This window comes from Amphiura filiformis, chromosome 17 (assembly GCF_039555335.1).
Source record: "Amphiura filiformis chromosome 17, Afil_fr2py, whole genome shotgun sequence".
In the NCBI taxonomy this organism is placed as follows: Eukaryota; Metazoa; Echinodermata; class Ophiuroidea; order Amphilepidida; family Amphiuridae; genus Amphiura; species Amphiura filiformis.
Genome location: NC_092644.1, coordinates 26,619,915 through 26,647,344, shown reverse-complemented (window position 1 = coordinate 26,647,344; position 27,430 = coordinate 26,619,915). Strand labels below are relative to the sequence as shown.

The window sequence follows — 27,430 nt, the reverse complement described above, 5'->3', positions numbered from 1 at the left end:
TGAAATTTAATAAATGTAGCGATCTAGGGCGGACTGATACACCTATCCTTTAAACTTGGCTGTTAAGCGTTGAAACATTTGTTCACATGAAGGAACAATGTAATGGGAAATAGGGTGGTTGGATTTGCACAGCTTAATGCTACTATGTTATTCAATGGAATTCATAGGGGGTTGGTGGAATTTTTGATCTTTACTCGGGAAAACTTTAAAATATAGCATTGATATTGTGTGCTAGTCGAACATTGCCAATGGCAAGTTGTGTATTTTGTTAATGCAAGATTTCTCGATTAAAATTAGTCGTATATATTTGCAACCAATCATCAGTTTAGTTATATGGTAAACTACGTGTAATGGCGATGTTCAAGGTCACATGAGATGAAGACTCTCCTGTTGTAAATCAAGCTGAAAATTGCTTTGCATTCAGCTCAAATCAAATTGTTTTCAGGGGTTCAAATTCGCAATCAATTGCGGGAACCAGTTTAGGTTCTCGCAAATGGCTTTTGCGAGAACCTTTGGTTCTCATCAGAACCAGGCTTACGATTCCCCGTAATATTGAGAAAAAAAACCTGCGAAATCATAATACCCTATAAATAGGTGGGAATTTGTTTGCAACTTACTATAACATTATTAATAACAAAACCATGTTGGTTATCTTTTTTTTTTGTTAAAAGCAGCTGTTTCAACTTTGAATCCTGAAAGTATTTTTAATAATATTGTAGTTTACCGAACGTAAAATACTGACTACACAGCAAGCTCAGCAACTTGCTTTAAGCTTATTAAACTTCGACTATCGCTGTAACTTACCTATCATGCATTAATGAGACCATAACATAACATTTATGTATTAAATATAGTGCAGTTTAAAAGGTTTTACACCCGTATGAGTTAGTTTTGGAGAATCTGAGGCCGCGAATGACCCATCTCCTACTGCTAGCTACGCGATGAAGAGATGTCAAAACATGAAAATATACCATATACCGCAATACCCCTAATTTCACTTTCATTTCATTTCATTTTATTCGCCAGAAAAACATTATAAAATACATATATTGCACATTTATAAGTACTACATCAATTTAAACAATTAGATATTTAAAACGATTAAATATGAGCCCTTGAATAAGTTCATCAGGACTGTTAGGCGACATACCAATGGTAAACCGCTTCACAAGTACAACAATTCACTCCCTCTCCAGGCGTCCCACCCCGATCGGAGGACCCCTCAGCAACACGACAGAACCAGCAACACCCCCATCTCCTGAGCGCACAGCTCCCCACAGCAGCCAGCCACACACATGACTTGGTGGTCATGCCCCCTCATAAACAAGTCCGCCATGACAGATCACGCGTCACATCAAAAACCAAAGCATCGAATGGATGCTAACGCCAATAACGGTGATGAGGGACACACTCACCAAATCCTGCATATGACCAACCACTTGATATCTATTTACATTTTATTCATAAATTTATTACAAATTTCCTTAAATGTTCGCTGAAAATTGCTTAAAATAGCTTTTGTATGTACTGTTATATGATTCGCAATTTTAAACCATATATTTTCAAATGAAATGCAAATTAAATTAAATTTATTCCACATATTATTTTGTACATCGGGTAAAGGGTGAGCACGTGTGTAATAAATGACGACGTCATTTGACGATTAATTATTCATGTCATGATTAATTATTCATATGACCCGACTCTTTGGTAAAAAAGAGTTGCCGTGATTGGTGGAAATACGTGAGATGAATGTGATTTAACCAATGACATAGACGCTTTTATTTACTAGCGAGGTCATATCTATTATTATGGGATGGTGGGTTGTAAACACAGGCCAGGGCGTAACTTTCACGCTCTGTACGAGATGGACAGCTAAAATGATGAAAACTTTGCCTTTTTTCCTCAACATTTCAGAATTATATTCATGGATTAATGAGATTATTAAATCACATTTCCGTTGCAGTAAAAAAGGGTAAAAATAACACAAAATGTGATCTTAGACTTCCAAGCTTGTGCGCGAACCAATTTTGGTTCGCCCAGTTGCAACCCGGCGAACCTTCACGCGAACCGGTTCGCGGGTTCGCGTCGGATTTGAAGCCCTGGTTTTCATTAATCTGTCGCACCATATACCTTTACATCCAGGCCAGTAGCAACATTTGCATACTCGAAGAGGCTGTGTTGAAAATGCCAATTAAAACACTGAATGTATTTGTCAAATGATGCATAACTAACTACTTGGTCAATCTACAAATTATTGAAAAATATTATGCACAATTTTGACTTACCCCCAAAATGTTACAAACATTGACCAATTGATAAATGTGTTTTGTGCTCAAACCATACCATGTTCCATCCAAAACATAATGATGCTTTATGCACCAATATTGATTGGTTTCGCAAGTTTTAAAATATTGGACTCCACAACGTCTCATCCAATATTTTCATGCTTGTGTAGCTCTACCAATAAATATGTCTTCAATTGATCCAATTTCATATCAGTCTACACCACCTGTCAAGTCAGGAATCCTTGGTTAAAAATGCTGATTTCATTCATAATTGGTTTTGATGTGATGTTCTATAGCATATCCGTGTTTCAGCTGACATTCAGTGATTAGCATCTTTTGCTTCTGATCCAAACCAATTATGAACAGAGAGGTTAAAATGTTTAGTATTCTATTGTTTGTTTTCAGCAAGATATAGTACTTTTAATAATTCAAGCCAATACTGTAAAAGAATTTGGTTATTTTTTTGCACTTCCAGATTTGGAATGTTTAAATTCACAATTGCGTGTGTAGGCCAGAGTTTTTATTTTTATGGTAGTGTTTCGGATAAAAAAATCAAAGCTGGATATGAAAGACTGGGTAGGCCACCATTTCGTTTTGTTTCCTCCTGGCACTATTATCTGTTCCAAATCCAATGACATCTTGTGCATGTCTATATGGAGCTGGAATAGATACTAGAATTTTTTTGTTCCTTGGGCCTGTAATTGTGATGTAAATTTCGGGGTTGTAATGCAGGAGGTAACATTCAAGCATTGTGAAAGATTTAGTGTTAGCTCTTCAGATTTCATCCACTTCTATTACCTTTTTTCAAGAAGTTAGTAGAAAGTTCTCATATGATGTAAGCTACTATTACTTGGCTGTGGATTTGAGATAAATCAGAAAACTGATTCATGAAATAATTGTAATAGTTGCTGATGAGAAATGCGATTGAAGAAATGGTCTCGCAACATTTTAAAGAATCTACATATAATAACAAGTGATCTTGTCCGTTTTTGTTTTCTGTGTCTTTAGGATGGAAATTGGACGGGATAAATTAGCATTTTGAAAGGTAAGCTTTTCCTTGCAACTGAAAATAGGCCAATTACATTCTTAAAACCAGTTGGTTTAATACTATGGTTGGCTTCATCGTAATTTGCTAATACTTTTTTGAAGGGGACTATTCACTATTGAACATGAAGTGGTATTTAGACCCATTCCTGTGTTTATTAACTGCAGTCACCTCATAAATGCCCTGCTGATTATATAAGTTGTGTTGTGAGCAAACAAATAATGCATTGATGATGAAATCTTTTACTACATGTCAGAGTTGTTCATGTTGAATTTCCACCAAGATCGCTGAAATGCATTAATGGCCACTCCACCGTTTCGGTACAAAGTTGTGTTTAGTGAGTTGACAATATTATGTGCATGAAGCAAGTCAAGTGGTATATTCATATCAAGGTCACTACTGGTAGACTGTCAGACATGTTTCCAGAATTTGATTTGCTGAATTCATATCAAGGTCACTACTGGTAGGCTGTCGGTCATGTTGCCAGAATTTGATTTGCTGAATTCATACCAAGGTCACTACTGGTAGACTGTCGGACATGTTGCCAGAATTTGATTTGCTGAATGTACAAGAGAAAAGATGTTGAATGCTCACATTACAGGCCTTTTGCCTGAAACTGTAGAATCGCCCACCTGGTGATTCCAAGTTAAGTATGTCATTAATAAACAAACTAACAACCTATTTTAATATTTTATTTCAGTATTAGAAGAATGCCGGTGTTTACAATCCAGTGAGAACCTACTGTTGTTGCCAGGGTCAACTTTCAAGGTAAGACTAAGTAGTTGTGTACTGAATTTTAAAAATCTAAAAATTCTGACTGCCAAGGATGAGTCATATTTGCTACTCTTAGTGCTAATGATGAAAAATTCTACTACCACCAAACTGAGGCGGCATCTTGCATAATATATTGTGCTCTGAAAATTGACAAGCGTTCATGTTATTTTAATTATTCCGTCTTATTTTTCCCTCCGATTTCAGATTTTTCCCTCCCGATTTTCAGATGAAAATATTGGTTGCTTGGCACTAAACTACATGTAGATAGATGCTTGGTAAGAACATGAATTAAGAAATTTGATTTAGAACTAAAGAAAATGACAAGCAAATTCAATCATTTGTGTAAAGCAAAATTTAATTTAAATAAAATAAATTTAGCATGTGTGATGCTGCCAATGATGATCCCTATTTGCTACTCTTGAGGGCGCCGTTGACGAGACGAAATAGTACCACCAATACTAGACTGAGGTGGATCGCCATGCAAAAATTTGATTTTAGTGCAGAGTCATAGGGGTTTAATTAGGGGGAATGTTTTTGGAAATACTAGGGGAGTTAACCATGGCACTTCTAATTTGCGTATGTTTTTTATATCCTAGGTGGAAATAGCTTGCCAGTCGATGGACAAACTGCACTTTGATGTCAATTTCCAGGTAAGATTGAATAAGTTCATATTAAATAAAAATACCACTTATTTGAAGATGATTCATTAATGATGATTTCATAGTTCAACAGATGGTGTGCAGAAAGTCTGCACACCGAGACTCTGAAGACTAACTTCGCCCCTATCTGAAGTAGAATCTTGAAAAAGAAAGTAATGTAACAAGATTGTGTAAGACTAAGATGCCATGATTATGAATTGAGATTTCATTCTTGCCTTTTCTTTACACAGGGGAGAACCGTGTTTGTTGGAACTTCGCCTGAAATATCCATGTAGCAGATTTCACACTGATAACTGAGGTAACTACAAATTTATTAAACTTGACCATTTTTCACCCTGATGTGTCTGTGCGCATTTCATTGGGCGCAGCCACAAATTGCTAGTGAGCGCTGGTGTACACACGCACACACTAAAGACTCCAAAAGTGTATAGACATTGTGAGTAATTGCAGCCACCCCAAGATGCAAGGCTCCATTGGAGTTCAAAGTTATGGTTCAGGGGTAACCTCTATTCTAAAGTTGCTCTTAAAAATAAAATGGAATTTGCTACACTGATGAGTGAATGATCAGACATCCAGACTTTGGTGATATCAGAATTCTTTGGTCTTGTTCCACTGAGTAGCATCTTACATAATTGAGAACATAACCACAGTTGTTGCTTACAATATAACAAAATTGTCATTGTCATTTGCTTATTTACAGAGAACATCCTCATCATGAAAACTGGATTTTTGCGGGCTTATTTACAGTGAAAAGCTAACATTGGGAAAACTGCAGATTTTCAAGGTAAGGGAATTGCTAATAGTTGTGGACGGAGCCCTACAGATGCATCACTTAGTGCGCGTTTCACATGTGGACGCTTAAGCCAAATGTTTAATAAATACAATTGTGCATAATGCATACGGTATAAAAACAAAGTACTTGGGAGTAAACTTCAAAGAACATCTAAGACACCAACAGATGCATATGATGACAAACTGAATGCCCCTGTATGAATATACAGTGATTATGTTAATTCAGTCGAACCTCTAGCTGAAGCTCTGTTTTTCAAAATACTAAATAAATGCTCAATTGATAACATGAATACGGATTTGTGAATTCTATTAATGGTACGATCTGTCATTTTGTTTGTAGGTTATGTTTTGTCCATGTCTGGAACTTCTGAAAATGCTGCAGCAAACAGGTAAGAACATGATGCCTGGCTTCATCTTGGGAGAAATATACAATAATTCTGTCGCAGATCTCACTAGATGTGAGCTCCATGGTGGCATTCTCAGTTGTCATGATGGCGTTCCCGCTGCGGATATTAAATCCATTGCCGCTATCTCCTGTATGCTTTGCCAGTAGGTACAGGAGACGAAGTACTGGGACATTATATTGTTTGTGTAACATGCATTATTTATGCAACATAAGGACCAAATCAAAGACCATTATCCTGCATCTTGTTATGGTGTGGTGTGCACACTAGTTGCTTAGGCCAACAAAAAAAGGTTTGTCTCGAAGCTCGCGCGCGCATTTGTAAAATCGTGAGATTTGGAAAAAAAGAAATGAGGATTTTTTTGTTTTAGTTTTTCCAGAAAATTTCGGCAAAAATCAAGATTTTTTTTCTCCAAATACCATGAAAAAAGTCAGGAATAAAATTTTTTTTTTTGGCCTTACAGGATGAGCATGTGATTAACTGAAGATTATGGAATGAAATGATCGTCTTCAAATTCTGTTGCAATAATAAATCCAGATGCACTGTGATAAAATCAAACCCTGCTGTACCATTTGCCAGCAATGTATAAGGGAACGTTTCAAATAATTAATATTTTCTTGACGATTTTACCCTAGATGGTGATTTGACAACCGTTCAGTGGACAGGCTGCACTTGATGTCAACTTCCAGGTAAGAATGTCAGAGAGAAGAATACAATTTAAAACATAAAGTGAAACCAACTTCCAGATGATTCATTAATGATGATTTCATAGTTCAACAGATGGTGTGCAGAAAACCTGCATGCCGAGACTCTGAAGACTAACTTCGCCCCTATCTGAAGTGAATCTCGCTAAATGAAGAAAAGCAAAGATAACATTGTTTATATTTGCCATCATAATTGACAAAACTTGTTTTGTATGTTTTGACACAGGCTACCAGACTCGGAGTTTCTCGTTCAATAATCCATTTGTTCAATCCATGCAGCCAACTTTGCTAGCTATTGAGGTGAGTTTAAATGTGATCAACTTTACTTTCAAAATTAAAACTTCGGATTGCACAAATGAACAAAATAACAAACTACAACCGATGAGAACACAAATTTGCTGCATTGATGAGTGAATGATCAGACATCCAGACTCTGGTGAAATCAATTCTTTGGTCTCGATCCATCCACTGAGTAGCGTCTTACATTTAATCAAAACATGCATTGCAGTTGGTATTGCAAAAAAAAAGCATACCTTTTTGAACAAAGTCTATTAATTTGTATTGAATAGATCCCAAAATTACTGTTTTATCATAACCAATGCATTGTTTCTTGTTTGTTTTGATACAGGGTACCACTGTGCCTGATTGTTTCAGCTTGATCCAAGTTATCCTTGGCCAACCTTGCATGGCTATTGTTACGTACAAATGGTAATTTACTTTACTTACAATCAGGCCTGGAAAAACATGGCAAGAGATAAATTTCCCTCAATCTTAGCAGGATTTCCCACTATTTCTTATGTTATATCTTTATCCAAAAAAGCTAATTTCCCTCCAAATGACCAAATTTCCTGGCAAGGAGATTGCTCATTTTTCCAGGCCTGCTTACAAAATTTGGCAGAATTAAAAGGAGAAAAATCATTGTATATGGGATCACAATCTGTGTGTGAAGAATAATTAGAAAATAACACTCAGCTATGAAAAGGACATGGTACAAATTCAGACTAAGAATCAAACTGATGCCAAACTGCCAAATTTGCTGCACTGATGAGTGAATGATCAGACATCCAGACTCTGGTGAAATCAATTCTTTGGTCTCGATCCATCCACTGAGTAGCGTTGTACATATCAAAAACTTGAATTCCAGTTGGTATTTTAAAATTTGAAGTGGATCATACATCTATAGAACAAAGCCAAGTAATTGTAATTATTGAATAAATGCCAAAATTATTATTTTATCATAACCATTGCATTGTTTGTTTTTTGATACAGGGTACCACTGCTTGATTGTTTCTGCTTGATCCAAGTTATCCTTGGCCAACTTTGCACGGCTATTGGTACGTACAAATATAATTTACTTGGCTTACAATGAGAAGCCTCGTTCAAATTTGACAAAATTAAAAGGAGAAAAGTCATTGTATATGGGATCACAATCGGTGTGGGATGAATAATTAGAAAATAACAGCTATGAAAAGGACATGGTACAAATTCAGAAATAACACCTGCACATTGACAAGTTTGTATTCACCTTGTTTAGACTCTAAATACTAAGAATCAAACTGACGCCAAACTGCCAAATTTGCTGCACTGATGAATGAATGATCAGACATCCAGACTCTGGTGAAATCAAATCTTTGGTCTCGATCCATCCACTGAGTAGCGTCTAACAAAATTTTAAAAGATTTTGTGTCCCCTATAACTTCAATAATTGTAAATTGTAATTTTCTCTTTTACAGTGAATAATAAAGACATTGGGAATACTACTAACAGATACAAAGGTAAGTTAATTGCTGATAGCTGTTTATAACGTTTGTAAAACAAATTAGGAAAGAAAATTCGAAGTTACAGCAGATGCATATGATGACAAACTGAATGCCCCTGTATGAATATACAGTGATTATGTTAATTCAGTCGAACCTCTAGCTGAAGCTCTGCAATAAAAAATATTAAAATCAATCGATTAGTACATGTCCTTAACATTAAAAGTGGCAATGTGTTGTCTATTTACATAGGTTATGATGCCATACGACTTCAGATTGCCAACAATGGAACTGTAGAAAGCAGAAATAGAACAGGTAAGTCGCTCAATATTAAAATCCTTGCAGTCAATATTCAAGTTGGTGTGCCCATCAGGGTCTTAGCCAGAAATCAGAAACCACCCGTCCAAACAGATACCAAAATTTGACTCTCAAATATAAAACAACTTGTCTATACCCATGGAAGGGTCACTGGGGTCAAATATGTCCTGATTTGGCCTTTACATGTCACTTTGAATTAGTCCCAAGTTCATATGCCCTTAAAATCATCTGTTTTAGAGCTATCACATCTGTTAACCATTAAATCCACCCGTCTCAAATTAGATTAGCATGTCTTAAGGTGGACGCATGGCTGGCTAAGACATTGGTGCCCATTGTGCTCTCAGGTCCCACAAAAACTACTAGGCAAGCATTGCTATCTGATCCCTTAATGTACTGCACGAGATTGACTACAAATGGAAATTGAATTACCAGGAAAAACATCGGAGCAATGGCTCATGATGCAAATAGATCCATTTCAAGTAAAATGTCCAGTTCAAATGAAAAGTGATGTAAATTTCTGTCGCAGATCTCACTAGATGTGAGCTCCATGGTGGCATTGTCAGTTGTCATGATGGCGTTCCCGCTGCGGATATTAAATCCATTGCCGCTATCTCCTGTATGCTTAACCAGTAGGTACAGGAGACGAAGTACTGGGACATTACATTATTTTATGTTGAGATAATTACACTATTTATCAAATTGGTATCTCAGTTGCATGAAGTAATTTTTATTTCCATCTACTTTGCATATACATAGATTGGACATGACAAGTTTAACAAACTCTGCAATTTCAAAAAGACTGCTTACAGGTGAGTGTCCTCATTTTAGTTTGCTGCTTTTCGCCTCGTGGGGTCCTCAAAATGTATGCCAAACTGTATGATTGGATTGAGCTTCGATTCCAAAAACCGCTCATGTTTCAAGGCTGTGTAGCCAAACAGCGTCGCTAATAATCGCATAGTATAGCTTAGTTTGCTGTATATATTTTTGGGGAGTAGGAAAAATCATCTTGGCAATGGCTCATGATTTTCCAGTTTAAATTTCATATATGGCCAATTCCATGCCAAAAGTGCCTTTTGTAACGTCCGTAACAAAATTTTGGAACATTATTGCTTAAAACAGGGGCATTTATTTCAAACTTGCTAATCATGCCTCCATAGATTGATGTTATACCTACTTCGAGAGAGTAAAGAAAAAAATCTGAGGAAGCACCTTGACATTTTTTTTTCATTATGTAAAACGTTACGGACGTTACATTTGAGATAAAATGTAACATCCGTAACGCTAAAACAACAGCGTAGGACGATACAGGACTATTAATTTCAAACTTGCTTTTCATGTTTACATAGAATGAAGTCAGGGCTTCCTCAATATAGTTAACAGAAAAAAATAAAACACAGAACTGAATGGAGATTTAAGGATATGCACCATCTGTCAAAAAGGCAGGCACTTTCGGGTAACGTCCGTAACGCTCGTTTCTAATTTCTATAGCTAAGTAACTAAGAAAGCCAAAACAAAAGTGCTTCATTATATTGAACATTAGAGTGCACTAGTAGCCTACTAAGAAATAAAGTGTTATCCTAACAGCAAACATGTGTTATTCACTTAAAAGTTGCAAGTTGCATGTATCTGTAACGTCCGTATTAACGGTGGAATTGGCCTTGTGATATCATTCTCATGATGGGTCGAATTTAAAGTTTTGTCGCAGATCTCACTAGATGTGAGCTCCATGGTGGCATTCTCAGTTGTCATGATGGCGTTCCCGCTGCGGATATTAAATCCATTGCCGCTATCTCCTGTATGCTTAACCAGTAGGTACAGGAGACGAAGTACTGGGACATTGCATTATTTGTGCAATTTGATTAATTTAATAATTCAGAAATGGTCATCTATTAAATTTTTCAAATACATAATTTGTTTTTTTTCCTCAATTTCTTTTGCTGCTAATAGGTTCAGCATGATACATATCTGAACTTGGATGTCTACATGAACATTGATTGTTTAATGGTAAGTGTCCATAACAAATATGTTATGTAAAAAGCAAGTTAAATTACCGAGGTTTGCTCTGCAATGACGATTTCTGTTTGACCTACCTGACATAATTGAATGATTATGCATACAGAGGCTGTTTCTGAGCTAAGCAAACTGATCACCAAGTATTCATAGTAAACATAAAATAATGAAAGTTTTTTTTTTCGATGGCGATGGTATTAATGTTTTCTTTGCCTACTTTTTTACAACAGATCGAGGCATGAAACAAGTTTGCTGAACTGGGGATGGAATAAAGAATCTCAATTGCTGCTGAGTGTTCAAAAATAAAGCTTTTTTCTTGTAAACAAGTGACAGTGCAAAGTGATTGTTATTTTTAGTTTGCTTTACTATGATGATTCTGCATGGCTTACCTGACAAAATAATGAAGACAAAAAAACTAAAGCAGTCCTAGAGGCTGTTCCTGAGCTAAAGCAAACTAAAATTAAAGCCGGAGATCGATAGAAAGTGGTGAATGTAGGCTATTTAGAAAAGGTAATGTGCTTAATATTCATATCGACTGGCTGTTTTGGAAGCCAATTTTCACTTGTACAACTTTTTTTCCATTTTATGTTATTGATTACCATCGGCAATTAAATATTTTCATTCTTTTGTGTTTCAATGTACAGTGATCTACCGTTTACAAGACTGGTCTTGTATAAGATGCCAAACTTCAAAACCAAGGTATGCTTCTTTACGACATCCAAATAATCGTTTGGTTTGGTATGCAACAATAGCATGCAGTAAAAAACGGTACCAATCTGATTTTCCTTCCATGGATTGATATATAGCAGCATTGGTATCAGATGGGGCATCGGCTTGTCATCATGGTCATGTTTCAATAGCTAGAAATTGTTTATCATTATTATACACCTGCATATGTTTTGGGTCACAATGTGATCTGTAAAGTCCTTAGTTTAATAAAGTACATTCATAATATAAAAAGTGATTTGAATGATGACTATCAAACATTGTTAAGTGGGAATCTCTCTGAATCTCTCTGAATCAATGTGAGGAACTGCTCTGACCAAGTCACTTCGACCAAATATCTATGTACCACCTTGCCCACACTGATCATGCAATGTAAAATGTGTTAATTTACCTGTTTGTTTTCTAGTGATTTTAAATGACTGATGCTGTGATACAGATAGGAGGATGTGGTGAAATTGAATCTATCAAGAGGTGAGAATTTATTTGTTGTGCAAACACACTTTGTGCTTATAAAAATTACTGGCTTTGAATGTTGATCCATTAGCACACAAACCATTGCAATGGATTTCAGTTACTGCTTGGCTTCAGTTCATACAAAGCTCTCAATTGTGAGGAATAGGTTGGGGCGATTCCGAAATATTAAAATTTAGTGCAGCAGCAGTTTTGTAACCATTGGGAGGTCTGTGGATGATGACCATACTATCATTGTTAAGTGGGAATCTCTCTGAATGAATGTGAGGAATTTGACAGTCTTAACTGCTCTGACACAGACCACACCATGTTATTTAAGTTGAAGCAAACAGTATTGCACTGATTGGAATGATGATGACCAATGCTCATTAAGTGTTTCTTTGTTCGAATTGCAGGCTGGAGTTATGAAAGCATTTCTAGACCATAAGTCGACATGACAGGTAAGTCAATGTTTGCTAACTGATCTAAACTGGCTTTGAGATGGAAAAACTTTCCAAAGTACTGTAAAGCTATTTAATTTCGCTAATTGCCAATGACCAACATTTTTGTGGGTATTTAATTTTGCTAATCCAGCAATTAATGTGTACAGTTCAATGTAAAACTGTACAATTTGCGGATATTTAATTTTGCGAATTAAGGCTATTTGCGAAATTAAATCCCTAGCGAAATTAAGTGGTTTTACAGTATCTCAATGCAAGATTCTTAAGTCATAAAAATAATTTAAAATAATGAATTGTAGCCAAGTTGCTATGCATATCAATGATGACTCCAATGATTCTGCCAAACGAATTAACCGTGAGATCAATGAAATCCCGTATCCTATTTACTGAGGTGTGCAATATAGCCAAACTTATTATTTACCTTTAATTTGTGTGAGTGTGTGTGGAAAGCATGTTTTTGATTGGTTTTCATATGAATCATTTGTTTCAACATTTCAGCTTGGTGAACAACCCATCTGTACTCAAAGGATAGAGGAAGAACTGAATGTTGAAGATAACGAACTAGAGTGGTAAGTGACAATTAACCATTTAGTGAAATATGACAAGTCCAAGCTGTCAGTGCAGTAACTTTGCTCTTTCCTGCATCTCCTAGAATTGTGATTAATTCTGTATCCAACAAGTGTGGGAGCATTAAGGGACAAGGCAAAGATCCCTGCTTTGTTACAGAAGTGATAACAGCATTTACAAAGTTGCTACATTTGCATATCAATGATGACTCCAATGATTCTGCCAAACGAATTAACCGTGAGATCAACGAAATCCCGTATCCTATTTACTGAGGTGTGCAAGAGTTGAACTTATAATGAACGTAACCATCTTACGAAAATGTTTAGATTGGTTTCTCATGCAAATCATTTATTTTAACATTGCAGCATGGGGGAACCCGCCAATACCAAAGGATTGTTGAAGATGATCTCGCCAAGCTATTTAATGTTACTTCAGACGTCAAAGAAAGGTAAGCGGCAACTTTATGGCTCCCAATGTAGAAAGCCTTGTTTCTTTCAGTACAAGTGCTAAGGGTTGATGAAATAGTTTAAAATTATCAATTTGCTATGCATACCAATGATGACTCCAATGATTCTGCCAAACGAATTAACCGTGAGATCAATGAAATCCCGTATCCTATTTACTGAGGTTTGCATTTAATTTATTTCTTGAAATTGATTATGAACATTTACTGCAGTTTTCTTACAATGGTTTTCTCAATTGAATCTTTGTTTTGTCTCCAGGTTGGTGAATATCAATCGGTCAACTACTTCCTGTGATATCGATTAACCAGGTAAGATTTTTGTTGTTAGCTTCAGTCCAATGTAGACATTGTCTTGTGCAATATGCTTGTTGTAGAGATGCAAAAACGGAATGTTTGTAATCTGAAAATTGGTGAATCTAGAGAATGATGAAAAATCAGTGTCCGTTAGATGCTTAGGACAAGTCCTGTGAAGTAAACCACTATTGCGTACCTGACTCTAAGATCCATCGACTATAATCGTTGCAAAATGCATAACATTTTAATATAACACTGAAAACTTTGCCAAAATATAACCGTTTCCAAATCTGGTTTGCACATTTTTCGTTCCAGGTTTGGTGCATCTCACAAGTTACAGCTTTGTCTGCAGGTTGGTGAATATCAATCGGTCAACTACTTGCCTTGATGTCGATGAACCAGGTAAGATTTCTGTTGGTAGCCATGTCTGTTGGTAGACATTTCATGGAGAAATTGATTAACATGCTTTTCAGATTTTCATTCAACCATGCCAGCTGGTCAATTGAAGAGGTGCTTTCAAATTTGCATGCAATGTAGGATTGCAACTTTGGGCCAAAAGATGAGGGCTAAATTGGTAAATGCAAATTTTGGCATAGGGTTTCCATGTTAATGCTATAAAGCATTATGTTCATAGTCTTGTACAAAATGCTTGAAGAGATGCAATAGCGGAATGTTTGCCTCTAAATAATAAATCTAGAGAATGATGAAAAATCAGTGTCCGTTAGATGCTTAGGACAAGTCCTGTGAAGTAAACCACTATTGCGTACCTGACTCTAGATCCATCAACTATAATTGTTGCAAAATGCATAACATTTTAATATAACACTGAAAACATTGCCAAAAGGTAACTTTTTTATAATTGTAATTTCTTGCAGAAGTGACAACATGTTGAACCCCAGCATAGTGTTCCAGGTATGTACTAGTAATTTCCTTAAATTAAAGGAATTCTGATATTAAAATGTTCTATGCTTGTGAATGATGATGATTCTTACGCTGAGTAACTGAAAGTACTTAAAGGTATTGATTACTATCTTACTCCCCAACTGATGCAAGCAAGCAAAATCCTTGTGTCACCATCTCCAGGATTAATATTGGTGTACTCTACCCCCTCGTTCCAAGAAAGTATGCTTTGTAATTAAAATTCTTCTTAATTTGCTTTTGCAGGATGATGCTTATGTGATATCATAGAGGAAGATTAAACAAGCTCATCATAAAGGTAAGAAAATGGAAATAATTTATTTATTCCTCATGTAATGTACCTGTAATGAAGTGAAATGATATTCTGTACCCAAGTGTTGGCTTTGGGAAATTGGAAAGAGATGACAGTAGGCAATTTCCCAAAATAAAAGCAATTTTTATATTACAAGGTTAAGCTTGTGTATGATGTGACATTTCTTTCGCTTAGTAACTGAAAATACTACGGTATTGATTACTACCTTACTCATCTGATTCAAGCACGCTAAATACTGGCGGTCCAATGTCATGGGCTCAAGGACCGGTATTAGTAGACTGCAGTTACGAGAAAAAATATGCCTTGTTAATATTATCATTCCTTTGCCATTACAGGATGCTGCTTATGATGGAAGATCAAATTTTCTTCATAAAGGTAAGAAAATCATAGCTTGTCTTTTCATCATCAAACCAAACCATCGCCTTCAAATTCACATGGTGTTGCTGAAATAGATATTACTGTCTTTCCACTCTTCAAGATTACAGGGGAAAATAGCGACAAATTGAAAATAACTCGTTCTTTAAAAAGACAGCGTTTCGTGGCAGAATTCGGATTCATTTTGATTTGGAGAAAAAAAATATTGAAAGATCTGAAGGGAGTGCATGCCTCTTTCAGAAAAAAAAAAATCCACCTGTAGAATGGGTCGAGGTGAGAAGAAAGAAAAACAAAATAGAACATGGTAATTGTGCTTGTGATGATGATTGGTTTACACTGTAACCGAGCTTTATGCTGTGACGAAACAACACTCGCCGCTCTGATGCAAGCGCAAGCAAATAGTAATTTTTCTGTAGTCTGCTTCAATTCCTTTTCGGAAAATAAAATATCTTGAATTTTCTTTTGCAGTGCCAGCATGTAACAGGAACATTGGTGACTATATTTGAACTGCTAAGGTGAGTTATGCTGATAATTTTTGTACAATTATTTATTCAGTCCTTGCCTACTTGTGAAGTGTTACCGTTAAACCAGAATTCCCTTTAGATAGTGGTAATAAAGTTGATAACAACTTTGCAGAAATGGCAATACAGTGGAACCTCGCCAAGTCTCCCAGGCCTATTTTTAGTTAACAGGAGTTTGTGTTGGGCTAAAGGAAACAAAAATCAAGTTTTGTTATTTGTAGACTAAGAGCATTTAATCTTTGAGAGCAATTGTTTATTTTGTTTTATTGTGAGAAATCCAGGAAAAATTGTTTTTAAAAAATAGCAAATTTTTTGTTTTTTCCCAGTTATGTTTAAGCAGAGGGAAATGCAAATTCTCAAATTCTAATGCTTGCGATGATTGGTTTACACCGTAACTGAGCTTTATGCTCTGACGAAATTACACTCGCCGCGCTGATGCAAGCACAACAAGGTTGCGAGTTTTTATGTACCGATTTTTTATTCCTTTTCAGAAAGCAAATAGTGTTGTATTTGGTTTTGCAGTTCAGTAAATAACATCTCGTATTTTCTTTTACAGCGAGTGCCAACATGTGAATCATGATGACAGAAATTGTTCTTATAAAGGTGAGTTGGTGATCTATCACTGTGCAGTGTGAACTTTTTGCTTTGCTATTTCAAAAAATCCTGTTAACTACATTCTCTCCAGATGGTGCAAATGAATTTTTGTTGTTCAGCTGAAATGTCCATTGTCTGATATTGCTAGTTTAAAAGCTTGCTATGATGATTGGTTTACACTGTAACCAAGCTTTATGCTCTGACGAAACAACACTCGCCGCGCTGATGCAAGCATGAACCGTAATAGTTCACAAGTATAAATTCTGTGGGTCAACTCCTACGAACTGCGCATTTGATGTAACCAAAAACTAATACCAAATATCTTTTCATTACAGGTTTTCAAGCTTGAACTGTCGTTGTGGCATCATGGATTCATCAATCATTTTAAAGGTATGTTTTACATTTTCTAGTATTACCAACTAGGAAGCATTGATTTTGGAAGTTGGATTTAGCCATTTGCTCTAAAAGTCACGTTTACTATAAATTCTCTCCAGATCGTGCAAATGAACTTGCATGTTAAATTGAAATATGCCCATAGTGTGATATTACTAGTTCAAAATCTTGCTATGATGATTGGTTTACACTGTAACCGAGTTTTACGCTCTGACGAAATCACACTCGCCGCGCTGTACATGTACCGTAATAGTGCACAAGTATAAAATAGATTCCATGGGTCAAACTAATACGAACAGCACTTTGAATGCAACTAATACCAAATACCTTTTCATTGCAGGTTTTCTAGATTTTGGATTCTTCAACCCTTTAAAGGTATGTTTTACATTTTCTTGTATTACCAACTAGGAAGCACTTTTTAGAAGTAGCAATTTAGATTTGTGGTTCACCTTGTGTTGTCGGGTTTGTTGTCGACAGACTTTGTTAATGAGGTTCCAATGTATTATGTATGGCACATTTGTATTTTGTAATGGCGAAGTTGAGCAACGCTGCCTGTGATTTGTTGGGGATGGGCATTGGAATGCTTGACCCTCATGACACTTTTATTAAACATTTCTCTTGCATAGGCAAATGATGATATTATGAACTCTCTCACTGAGTTGACATTGATGACAAACAAGTTCTCTGATGCCTACAATAGTAAATGATGAAATGCATGCAAGCAGCTTGCAAACATGATACATTAATTCTCTCCATGTTTTGGTTGTTTCTATTCTAATTCAGGTTATGGAGTGATTTATCATAGATGCAGCCCTACATCATGGAATGAGATTGACCGGTAAAATGCATGGGATGTTACAGGTACCAGAAAAATAATTTTTAGACATGAAAATAAACAAGGACTATGTTTTCTGCAACTTGTCAAAAATGGTATCCAGTCTTGACTAGATTTGAAAAGGACCCAAGGGTTTATCAGATCAAAATATAACTGTTAAAATTGTTGAAAAAAAGTTAATTCAAGGTTCCTACCCAAGGTCTTCGCCAGCCATCCTTTTTTACTAATCTAATTTTAGATGGGTATAATTCAAAGTGACATGTAAAGGCCAAGTCAGGACATATGTGATGCGATCAAGCAAAATCAGTCGGAACTGGGAAATATTGATTTTGAGATGTAGCCAAAACGAAGGAAATTAGGAAATATTTCCTTTTTGTTTCCCTTTGTTTTGGAAACTCTTTAATTGCTTGTATCTTTGGAACGGGTTGTTCAATTTTTAATGGGGTTTTCTGCAAATGCTATAAATGCATTTTTATTATCCTATAAGGACCTGCATATTTAATATTCGGACTGATTTTGCTTGATCACGCATATTTGAACCCAGTGACCCTTCCATGGGTATAGATAAGTTGTTTTATATTTGTGGGTCCAATTTTTGCTTAGATTGGATGGGTGGTTTCTGATTTCCGGCTAAGACTCTGATCCTACCCGTTATCAGGAGGGTGAGAGTTCATAGGGGCAATGTTTGGAACTACGTCACGCTATTGTTTGACCTAGGCTATATCATTTTTAACGCATGCATGTTCGTCAATACAGTTTTAGTCTCCTCCACCTTCGCAACACGGCATGTAGAGTGACTGGAATAACACTGACGGTGGAGGAGAATACTGGTCAGACGGTTTAATTCTATCAAGCATATAGAGTGTATGCAATAAACCCAAGCGGAACGAGAGTTGCTAAGTAACCGCTACCTGAACCATAAACACATGCATGATCGGACAAGTGTTCAATTTCCCCATAGCTTCCCATGTTGTACACAAATAAAAACCTCGCGAAAATTTCTACTTTTACAGTAATCTGGTGCTGATATTTTGCTCAACTCAGAAGTAGCTTCTGCACAATTTTTTGGCATTTTAAATACACTAAGCCAAAAAAGAAACTTATAGTTTTTCACAAGGTCGTATCTTAAAATCCTGTTTATCAAAATTAACCAAAATTACGCACAGGATTGCCTCAATACTCTACTCTAAACACATCAGTAACCAAGCAGTAGTCCAACTGACACAATAGCAAAATGCACTGATATGGAACAGCTTCCTGGACCACATTCACAGCCCTATTGGCACTCGGCAAACGGAATCTGAGAATGGCATCTTGAATCACAGGTCATAAACTTACCAACAGATTCAAACAGATCACAAACTTACCAGGATCATGTCACATGGCCAAACAAATAATGAAGTCCTTTAGTAACGGGTATGTCCACCGTGCGCTTGCACGCATACTGTGCACCTGCTTCTCATGCTTCCAACCAAGTTCCTGATATCCTGGGGAAGATTGCCCCATGCTTTCTGTTACTAAAGGACTTCATTATTTGTTTGGACATGTGACATGATGATCCTTGGACTCTCTTTAATGTTTTTAACTTAAGGGAGGTGTTATGAGCGAACCGTGGTTTGGATTCCAGAGGGAGGGTGCCTTTAAGAGGCACAGCCATCAGAAAATGAATAACTGAGATCGCGCGCCAAATAAACTTACTGCAGTAATTTTCCAATTCTTTAAAAAAATAGACATAGGTGGGAATCGAACCCGGCACCTTCCGGTTCTGAATCAACAGATAGTATCACTAAGCCAACTTCCTATCTGCAATACAACCTGTGATATTAATTGATGTTTCACGGAAAAATGCTGAAGAAATTACAGGCAGCCGCGCCGATCAAGGTGGGCAAACACAGCGACTCGCCGTCTCTCCGTAGCACAAGTTCAGGAGTTGCGCCGTGTTTCGTAGATTTGATCAATTGTTCCCTTATATTTGGAACATCTACAGGAATAAATTTTGCTGATGAAGTAGCAATAAGTTGGAAATATCAGAATGTGAATATCAAATCTGTCATTTTGTCTGCAAGTACAGTACGTACAGTCGCGGATACGGAACACTCGGCGACTGAGTGAGTTCACCCCGCCCGTATGTATCTACGAGTTCGCCTATCATACATGACCGGTTGTAAAGTTAAGAAATAATTAAAAAATCCTGTACATGTACTTTATTCTATTCCTTCATTTTCTCATTGTGATAAGTTCATCTCAACTTGGTGTGACGATCTGAACTGGGAGCACTAGCAGTTATTTTTTGCAATCTGTTTTCATTCCGGTTCATCGGCGAAACTTCGCTCTTCGTGCTTTACTGTAATATTCCCTGCATATCGTGGATGGCTTGGCCTATCCCAAATCACCCCGGCCAGCACTTTTCCCATTTTTTAATCCACACACTTTATTCAGGAACTTCATTCTTGATTTGATCATGTTGTTTCCTTCATGTTATTCTTATTTTATTGAAGATATTTTTCATGTAAAGTAAGTTGGCAATGACTGAGTTCGTGCATTGGCCCGATGCATGCCACAGTAATGCATGGACATTGTGTTTACAATCAAACCTGGAAGTAACTGTCCCCGTGTTGACGTCATCATAGAAAGCGCCCAATTTGAACGATTTCGTTTTGTAATTTAGGGGGGTGCCAATATCCAATCTTTGCATGGAGATTATGTCTATCCTGGTGCGTTAGGCAAATAAAAAATATTCTTTTCTGCTTCCTGGCATCCTAAGCTTTCCATTGATATATAACTTTATTTTCAATGAGGTTCACCTTTAATGTTGTTAAAATTGTTGGCTGTGACCTGTGATTCAAGATGCCATTCTCACAGATTTCTTTTGCTGGGTGCCAATAGGACTGTGAATGTGGTCCAGGAAGTTCCATATCAGTGAATTTTACAGTTGTGTCAGTTGGACAACTGATTGGTTACTGACATACATACATACATACATACATGAGAGCTTTTGTTACACGCAATTTCAAAAGATCACAGCGTGAAAAACCAAAACATATGCAAAATATATACAAGAAACAATTGAAAAACAAAAGAAAAATGAAGCAAGCAAAATTATGTTTGCGGAAACAGGTGGGTTTTGAGGCCATTTTTAAAGGCAGAGACTGTTTCAGCACTTCGCACAGATGACGGTAAATTGTTCCAGATCAGAGGTGCATTGTAGGTAAATGCCTTGTCGGCAGCGGATTTAAAAGTCCAACTGCGTATGATCGGCACATTCAAATGTGTGCGATCTGAGGCGGATCTAAGGCCCTCGCGAGGATTCTTAAGTTCCAGACATGATGACAGGTATTCTGGTCCAATGCCGGCAAGGCATTTAAAAACATACAGCATGGCTTTGAAAGTTATTCTATCCTCTACAGACAACCAATGGAGCTGATGTAAAAGCGGCGATACATGGTCAGTTTTCTTCGCACAAAAGATGATTTTAGCAGCCCAGTTTTGGAGGGTCTGAAGGCTTAGCGATATCAGTAGTGTTGGCACCCATGAGGAGAACATTGCCATAATCAAGCCTGGATAAGATAAGTGAGCGGATAATGTCATTACTAGTATCAAAGTCCAAGAATCGTCTAATGCGAGAGATATTGCGAAGGTGGAATGAACCACTGCGTGGGAGTGAAGAAATTTGGTTACGCATAGTCATGCAGTTATCGAAGATAACACCAAGATTTCGGACTGTTTCAGATGGTTCAATGGCCTCATTTCCAATTTGGAGTGTGACAGCAGGCATCTGGTTCTTAACATGAGATGAAGCGGCGATGAAGAATTCAGTCTTCTCACGATTGAGTTGAAGCATGTTGCACGTCATCCATGATTGAATGTCGCCAATGCATGATGTAAGAGAGGAGAGTGCACGATCAATGGACGACTGACATGCCGGGTCAAAGTTGGTATACAGTTGCACGTCATCTGCATAAAGATGGTAAGAAAGGCGGTGTTCGCGTATGATTCTTCCAATTGGGATGGTGTAGATGCTGAAAGATATGGGACCAACAATTGACCCCTGAGGCAGACCGTAGTCGAGGGCACACTTCGCCGATTGGCAACCATTTACACATACACTGGTGGTTCGTCCGCTGAAATATGATTTCATCCACTGAAGGGCTATGCCACTGATACCAAGTTCTTGATGCATTCGCTGAAAAAGGATGTTATGGTTGACCGTGTCAAAGGCGGCACTCAAGTCCAATAACACAAGAAAGACCCCTTTTCGATGATGAAGAGATGTCATAATATCATCTTTGACCTTTAATAATGCCGTCTCTGTGCTATGTGCTGCACGATACGCCGATTGCAGTGGCTTCGCCCAAATTATTATCTTGCATATGTTTGGTAATGCTGTTTACAACAATTCTCTCAATAACCTTAGATAGGAACTTAATGTTCGATACAGGTCTATAGTTCTTTAACATGTTCCTATCAAGAGATGATTTCTTAATCAACGGACCTATGATGGCATGTTTTAAAGTGTCCGGGAACACACCTGTAGATAAAGACAATTTGACAATTTTGGTAATGGCATTGACAAAAACCTCACAGTTGCTTTTCAGAAACCAAGTGGGTACTGAATCTAGAGTACAATGTTTAGCTGCAAATCCATTAATAATCTTCATAACATCATCAGCACCAACTTGATCAAACTCAGAAAGAGTACATGAAACATGACTTTGATACACATTTACACTCTTATCACATGTGTTTAGAGTAGAGTATTGAGGCAATCCTGTGTGTAATTTTAGTTAATTTTGATTTTAAGATATGACCTTGTGAAAAATGGCAAGTTTCTTTTTAGGCTTAGTGTATTTACCGAGTGCGTCTACTACTGCAACTAGAGATCAAAAGTAGCTTCTGCAGTATTTTGGCATTTTCTTGATCTCCAAATTGGCCGGATGGCACCAATAACCATTGCATTTTGAAATAAATGATCCCATGGGAAAAGAAAGTGCCCCAATATTGGAATGATATCAATTCTATGGTCTCAAAAAAGATATTATGGTTCAGTTCTATGCCACAACAACATGTGTAGGCCAATTTTAAAGTTGTACTTCCAAAATGCTCGAGGGTAGCGTAGCACTGGACAGATGAAGAATTGTCTTTAAAAAAGTTCACTGATCGTGCAGGCTGTATCAAAATAATTAGTACACATCAGTTTGCACTGATGCAACATAGGATCCGCATAATTTGTTGATTAATGCGGTCTATACAAAGGATTTAGGGTCTGATCATTTTAAGGGGATCCAATATTGCATTTGGAAGAACCAGTCTTTTCAATAACTATCAAAACTGCTGGGTACTAATGCTTTTTAAAATAAATCGTAAACTATTTGACGAAATGAAAGCGTAAAAACATCTCGAAACTCTGCGCATTTGGACACCTCATGTGATACGATAGCCCAGAAAACAAAACGCTGGTCAATTAAATGCGAGGTCACAGATTTGAAAGTTGCAGTTGCATACAATACAAAAACACTCGGATATCATTACACAGATTTCCTTTGTACTGAATACAGTCAATAAAATTTCAAATCTTGGGTTACATTGTTTGAAATGTACGCTGTGACGTCAATTGCTACAAATGAGGTGTCGAAATGTGCGGAAATAAATTCTGCTTCCAACGCAATTATTAATACAATAGTACGTTTTTGAATAATGGTAATTATTTAAGGGGGGTTAGTTACTACATCTCGTCCAATATTTTAAAACTCATAGCTCGACCAATAAATTTGTGCATTGGGTTCAAACCATCCAATTTTATATCAAACTTGGTACGGTGATAGGATACGATGGTGTGATGTGCTGTATAGTTTTGTGTCATGTAATTTGCATATTAATGAGCTCATTTGCACATTTTGCCTACATTTTTCTTTAATCCACTCGGCAGCTTTTACGCAATCGCTGATCAACTTGGTATGGTGATTGCATGTGAATATTAATGACTTCAACTGTATATGATCCTGTGCCATATACTGGGGTACACAAAAAGGTGGCTTTGTTACATTTTGATGTGCAGTTTGGATTTCAAAACACTGTCTCTTGAGTATTCCTTCACTTAGAAGATTCAATTAGGTCTTAAATTGAGGCTAATTTATTCTATATTACTTATGTTTTTATCCTGTTTTCAAATATTTTTCAATTATTTTCTTATGACGTTTGGCATGAAATGTGCCAAGGGTGGCTGAGGATTAGGGTGAGGGATTCATATTGTAAATTTGATTTAAAACCCCCTTTAAAAATTTGAATCTAGTAAAAAAATGTCTAAATGAACTCCCAGACATCTAAACCAAGTGAATAAATACAAAAGTTCATTTAAGGTTAAACAAAGTGTTGAAGGGCTTTACCTCCAGAAAAAATATATTATTACCTTATACGTAAGAAAATATGTCTACTTATCATGTGAAATAAAAAAATCCGGAAAAAAATGTGTGAAAATGTGTTTTAGCCTATTTTTTAGCTCTTGTCAAGCACTATTATTCGATTTGTTTACAAGCGCCAAGCAACTGTCGTCTAGGAGAGTGATTGACATCTTTATTATTAGAGAAGAATGGAATCTGTATAGTTCATGAATATTCATGTAGTATTTATACAACCTGTATCCCAGCCATTTTGCTTAGCTATCATAATCGTTCATATACGACGTCCATATGATCCATGGTGTTAAACTGATATTCAGCAACTTTATATCTCTCGATCTTTGCGATCCGAAATATTGAATTTCAACTTTAGGCACATCTCTAGCAAGATAATTAAATACCTGTCACAAATAGAGGTCTTGAAATGTTACTTGCAACGTTAAAAATGTGAATAGAGAACAAATCGGGTTCAAACATGCTTCAAAAATATGGTAATCGCGTAAGGTAATTGTCAACGCCTACTACCAGAATAGCCGGAAGAGGGCAGACTTCATAAGGGAGTGTTCATAATATATTTTAGTGGGGGACAAAGAATTTGGAACTTATTGCGGGAAATTTCCTGGGTTTTTGGTTTTGTTTTTTATTTTATCTTCCTGTTCGGGTGTTTCGGTTGGCACATTTTCGGGTCATTTTCATGCACTTCACAGGAGTTTTTCGTGGCTTCTCTGTAGCTGTCGTGTGTCTTTTTCCCCACGTACAGGGTATAAATAATAAATGAATAATAATATATGAAAAAAAGAATCTGGAACTTCAACGTCAAAAAACAAAACAAAAACAAGACAAACTGTACCCTGCTAAAAATATCAACCCCTATCCTCTCTGAGAATAAAAATAATAAGACTCCAACCTCACCTGCAAAAAATATTTTTTCGGGGATAATTTGGGATAAGTTCGGGCCTATTTTATTGCGACAATTTTCAAAATCTATAAGGTGAAATACGGTGTCGTGATGTGCGGCAGATTTGGGGTGCATTTTCAGCCATTTAGTTTAGACTCTGTTGTATTTTTAGCCATGATTTTATTGACCCTCGGTGTCTTGAAAATTAGGTTTAAGAAGGGTAGGCCTATTTTTCAATGATTTTCTCGAAAAAGTAAAAATTTGCGAAAACTTTCAGTCCAAAAGTTGATACAATTTTGGGTCTGTTTTATTCAAATTTGGTTTAAAATCGTACCGTAGTTTTTCGGTCACAGCCTCACATCCTTCAGGTTCCCCCGGGGTGTGTGCAAATTTGCAATTTATAGGCCTACACTCATCATTTAAGCCTAAAATCAAAGTGTTAATACCATTAACACTACCATGCCCCGTTTTGTCGTGATGACTGGCTGCCAAAATCTAGTCCTATTTTAAATTATAAATCTGGTCCCGCTTAGAGGTGTGTTTTTACCCGCGGAGGTCTCTCCCTCGGGTTCGTGGATGTGCCACAGTTTTGGGGTAGGCCTACCTTTTCAACGACTATGATGGGTGGGTTTACAGCGAAGACCAACTTTTGGGCGCATTTTGGCAAAAGTGCCCAATAAAAAAGCGTCAAATTAGGCCAAATGTGGGTGACTTTGATCCCGCGGTACAAATGTTTTGAAGAGACCCGCCCGAGGTGTTTTTATTTAAAAAATGGTCGGGCCTGCTAAAAATCCTCCCGGAATCAAGCATGGGTAGGCATACCAAAATGCCTTGAGACCCCCCCAACCCAGCGCCGGGACCTCCATGACATGATATTCTCCATGAGTCCACCAGAAAATATAAAAATATAACATTTTGATAGGCCTACTAGACCTATATTTGTCTGTAAACCTTTCTTGTAGTTGTAGGCTACCGCGTATGTCTACCGTGATGACAGTAGCGTAGCTGCCGGGGGGGGGGGGGGCAATTGCAAAAATTGCCTATTTGGGCCCCCGCCCCCTAGTGCAAGGGAAAAAAGAGGGAAAGAGGGGGGAAGAGGAAAAAAAGAGAGGGTGAGAGGAGGGGCAGAGAGACGGGGAATCCAAACGATATGCAATACAACTCAATAGGCCTACCATATACGATTATCAATAAGCCTGGCAAAAATTGTCTATTTGGGCCCCCGCCCCCAGTGGGAAATTTGGTGGATTTGGGCCCCGCCCATAGGGCCTACAGTCTTGCCCTCCTGGAAAAAAATCCCAGCTACGCCGCTGCGTGATGATGTTGCAAAGTTGCGGAAGTTCATTCTTAAATTTTCCATTTCCACTCGACAACAACCCGGGACAACAACAGGCCAGCACGCAGCCGCAGTAGCTGAATCCCGAGCTAATCAGAGACATGTGCGTTTTCTTTCAACAGAAAATATGTGACCATGTGACTGACACGATGTACGCTTCAAATAATTATGCTCTCGGCGTCGAAAGTATGATAATGGCAAATATTTATAATGAACACTCCCTTATTTAGCCACACCTCAGTTCCTTTCTCGGGTTGCCTGGTATATCAGCAAAATCCTACACCTATCGCCTTCCCTTGGTAAAATCCCTGATAAAAACTCGTGATATTGAAATTGAATTTCAGCGCCAGAACTTCCGTCATTCTAGCATCATGGATGGATATGCAGTGGCGCGCTAGGGGGCAGTATTTCCCCAATATTTTTTCTTTCCCACCCAGTTTTTAGGCAAAATCCCCACAATTATGTAATTTTCCACTTTTTGCGGCAATTTAGTGCAATGATTTCAAAGTGCACCCGCCTCAAATTCACTTCCCCCCAAAAAAAAAGAAAAAAATTCTGGTTCCGCCACTACGGGTATGGCCATAGCTAGGGGCTTTCCCACCCACCCCAGTTGCCCTTGGTTATGCTGGACGTATGAGAAATTTAGAGCTTGTTCAATTCCACCAATTTTAGAAATTTTAAAGGTATATACAGTGTATATAGCCTATTAAAACGGATCACAGTCAAATAAAATATCGTAGGCCTAATAATTTTACCAATGGCATTTATTGAGCTGCTCCTATGGTTTAATATTGATATTATATAATTGAGCTCCTTGTCAAGCTCCTGAGTACAGGGACTAACTGAGCTCCCGCTATTTTCAGAAATGAAGGCCTGGCCTTAAATGAATAATTAAGATTGAGGCAGCCTTTTGTTTCATTTTACAGAACTTTTTTAATCCCCCAAAATTAGTGTTTTTTTTTTTAATGGGGAGTAGGCTTTTAAAACGAAATTCAAATTTGGCAATATTTTCCATTGCTTAACGAATTGATCTGCGTGAAAATTCCTAAACATGTGGCCAGAGCGGGATGAGTGGTATAAAAATCTTAACTTGTGAGAAAGGACGAGGCCTATGGGGTTGTATGAGGTTGTGGATCACGA

The 27,430-nt window shown here is 37.2% G+C and overlaps 1 long non-coding RNA gene and 1 other non-coding gene across 3 annotated transcripts in view; both read left to right on the top strand.

Moving 5' to 3' along the window:
• Positions 1-4,151: 4,151 nt before the first annotated feature.
• On the top strand, positions 4,152-4,223 carry LOC140138495 (small nucleolar RNA SNORD24). The gene has a single exon (XR_011857021.1). It is a non-coding gene; the product is annotated as a small nucleolar RNA SNORD24 (small nucleolar RNA).
• Positions 4,224-11,389: 7,166 nt separating this feature from the next.
• Positions 11,390-27,430, top strand: part of LOC140137542 (uncharacterized) — a 25,672-nt gene continuing 9,631 nt past the window's right edge. For both annotated transcript variants that reach the window (XR_011856863.1, XR_011856862.1), the window contains exons 1-15: positions 11,390-11,450; positions 11,884-11,948; positions 12,344-12,388; positions 12,887-12,957; positions 13,321-13,403; positions 13,678-13,727; positions 14,028-14,114; positions 14,588-14,624; positions 14,877-14,928; positions 15,279-15,318; positions 15,787-15,833; positions 16,396-16,442; positions 16,769-16,823; positions 17,167-17,201; positions 17,610-17,687. This is a non-coding gene — a long non-coding RNA (uncharacterized lncRNA). The remainder of the gene's footprint in view (positions 11,451-11,883; positions 11,949-12,343; positions 12,389-12,886; positions 12,958-13,320; positions 13,404-13,677; positions 13,728-14,027; positions 14,115-14,587; positions 14,625-14,876; positions 14,929-15,278; positions 15,319-15,786; positions 15,834-16,395; positions 16,443-16,768; positions 16,824-17,166; positions 17,202-17,609; positions 17,688-27,430) is intronic.